The sequence below is a fragment of the Akebia trifoliata genome, chromosome 16, assembly GCF_017979445.1.
Source record: "Akebia trifoliata isolate Shusen 1 chromosome 16, ASM1797944v1, whole genome shotgun sequence".
NCBI lineage: Eukaryota > Viridiplantae > Streptophyta > Magnoliopsida > Ranunculales > Lardizabalaceae > Akebia > Akebia trifoliata.
Window position 1 is genome coordinate 23,283,643 of NC_141390.1, and position 3,560 is coordinate 23,287,202.

Here is a 3,560-nt window from a genome sequence, read left to right on the forward strand (position 1 = left end):
TCTGACTGTTGCTAAGTTTTATGTCTATAATGTTGATGTAATGGAATAGGTAATTGAACTTCTTGTAATTTGTCTGATTTATCAATAAATACCACACCAATGAAATCAAGCAAATTTGGTATTTTCAAGATGAGTGTCTACGTACATGTGTGTGATGAAATCCACTAAGCATGTTAAATTATTATCTAGGGGTAACACAAGGCCACAGAACAAATTGCATTAATAATAATCTGTAACCTCAAATTGCATTAATAATCTGTATCTCAGGAAGCTCGATCCACATGATGCCTTAATGTTCAAGCATCGATTAAGGTTCCACCGTGATAAATGCTGCAACGAATCATCTAAACAATATGAACAGTTAACATATTAGGTTGTTCTGTTCAGCACTCCATTGAATTGTTTGATGAATTTCAGATAAGCAATTATTTCTAATTTCAAGGATATCTAATTTCAAGGTACATATTACATTCTTTTCATTTGGATGTAAGGTAATCTTGATTTGATACATATTTATATTAATTATTTCTAAATTTTTGTTTTTTTAAATTCTCCAACTAGATGGTAAGCATTTTCTTAAGCTTGTCGGACACAATTCTGTAGATACGTGCTTGCAAAATTAGTCGTGAAAAACAACTCCTTCGAACGTTTTGGTAATAATACTAAAAATTCTGATATTTTTGGTTTCTCTAAAAAAAATTTCTTAGAAACATTCTCAAGTATTTATATCCATTAACTGAAAGACAATGGTATTATCGTCCACAAATCCTTGTAAGTTCCATCAGCTTCCACAAACATTGGAAGTAGGAAACTGCGTCTGGACAGCATCTCATTTCTGCCCATTTACCGCTTCTGCATTTGACACAATGGTTGTGATATTTCTAATTAATCAGCTTTTGGGTTTGATGGAAGTGAAACCAATGGAGACATTAGTTACGAAATGCAAATTTGGACTCCAAAAGCATTTTTGAGAACCAGAACACAAGAAACACCATCCAAACAAGTTCCCAAGACACTAACTTAACAAGCCATTCTACCAAAGAAGATAACAATTCACAATGATTTGTAAGAGTTTTATACCAAAACAGACCACCCAAGAAGAGTTCCAATAGATTAATTGCAGTAAATAAGTTCAGAAAGAGAAGACTCTGGACAATTGACCCAAACCCAAAATAAGGGTGATACATTGATCACCATTTTTTATATGTTAGAATAACACAAGATATATCATGGCTACTTAGAGCTAATATTGGCAGCCAAACATTTTCCAATAACAAAAAAACTCCTTAGCAAAATCTTACATTGGGAAGCAAAAGGGTGCAATTTGCAAGCTGTGATTGATTCCAAGTTGAAGAATCATGGACCGTCATTTATTTGTAAACCACTTTTGATGGGGTTAGAAGTTTCATAATTGACTGATTGTTTGTGAGGCTGATCTCCTCAGCATAGAGATTATCCACACAAAAAATTGACTCATTCCAAAACTTCTAGCCCATATATTGAAAAATATTTGGCACAATGTTTGGCTCTCTTTAAAGCTTCCGAATGCTTCTCATATATATGTTTCCCAGAGAACAATCTGAAGAAATCTGATTTTATTGAGAATCCTTGGATGAATATTACATGAACCCTGATAGGATATTTATAATTATTACATCAACCAAGATAAGAAAATTAGCCTAACAAAAATATAAATATTTTAGCTATTTATTGATTATAAAATAAAATTTCCATCACTTTTATCTAAAAAAAAACTCTTAATAAAGTATAGTCCTTTAATATTAATAGTGCTACAATAGAAGCAAGCAAGTCAAAACCTAAGTAACAAGATAATTCCGTACTAAAAAAATAACTTAATGATATTGCACTACAAAATTTTAGGTTTTTAGCGGGGGTCAAAAACCGTCGCAAACACCAAAAAACCTCCGCTATTATTAATAGTGATGGCCACGTATACCGCCACTATAGGTGGTGTAGCTAAAAGCCATATGGAACTCTATAGTGGCGGTCAAAAACAGTCGCTAATAGTTGAATTACCGTCGCTATAGATATGAGTGAGTCCCATAGTGACGGTCAAAAACCGCCGCTAATAGTTTGTATTACCATCGCTATAGTTATAAGTGAATCCCAATCTTGGTCCCAAACCGCCGCTAATTAATTTTTTACCGTAGCTATAAATACAATTTTGAATGTCTATAGTGGCGGTAACGGCCACCGCTAATAAGATTTTTTTTTTTTTTTTTTTTTTTTTTAATTTCTTTTATTTTAAAATTATTTGTAATTAAATACCTATTTTTATACAACCTGTCAATTAAACACAATTACTTAGTAAATCAAATTAGTTAAGATTCAAATATAACAAAATAATAAGTTGATTGAATTAAAAGTCAATGCTTATAAATCCATGTTTATCACTCAAAAAACAAAAGGTATCTATCATGGTTGTTGTTGTGGACATTGATCATTGTCGGGTTGATTGTGCTGCTCATCAACCTACAATTCATATACATTAATCAAATTAGTCATATTAATAAATATTTATTTATTAATAAAATATTTTTAAAACACAACATATTCTATTATTAGTGAGAATTTACCTTTCTCATTAGAGTAATGATCAATTCCTTGAGTCTCTCCACCTAAGCATCTCTCACAATCTGTTGTTGCTCCAAAGACTCTAGTTTCTTCTTCAACCTATGTACCTCAGCAAAATCGCTAAAGGAATTTTCGGAATATGATGCAAATAATTTACTAGGAGTCATTCCCAGGCCGACACCACGAACACGATCATATCTATCAGGCAGCATGTCTCCTGCAATGTCAAGTTGTTAACCATGATGAGTTTCAAATTGTCAAAATAAGAAGATATCTAATAACAAAGAAATAATTATAACAAAGTTGTTCCCAATCCAAAACAAAAGAAGAGAAGTAAAGCAAAGCGACTTGCTTTTCTTCCTACTCTTGTTCTTCCTCAGTTTTTATGCCTTGAGTTCCTTTAATTTTTTTTTCTTTCTTTCTGAATAAATCTTTGAACCTCTTTGTGTTTTAATGGAAGATTTTAGATTTAAATCATGTGGAGATGGAAGGATGCAGATGGAGATCTACTATGGAGGAAGACCAGCTTCATCTGGAATGCATGATCTTAGATCTTAAAGTACTTCTCATACATCTTAAAGTACTTCTCATACTTCTTTAGTATCACAAACCCAAATGGGTAATAAAGAGATGAAATTAAAGAAAGGTAATACAAATACGATACATAAAGTTTAACGATGTAGAGAAAAATCTCCATTCAAAAAGGGAATAAAATTCTTTATCAACATCATGCAATCACATAATTCATACTCCAATGAAAGAGGTTTGTATAGAAAATTTATTAGTATTTCAAGGTATTACAAATACGATACATAAAGTTTAATGATTTTAGTAAATCCACCCTTGGAAGATGGAAAAAATAAGTTTCGTGTTGTTTGGATCTATGTGTATCCATAGATCCAAACAACGCTAAAATTGATGCAAGGAAGAAAGGAAGAAAGAAATTTAAAAAAAAAAAAAAAAGA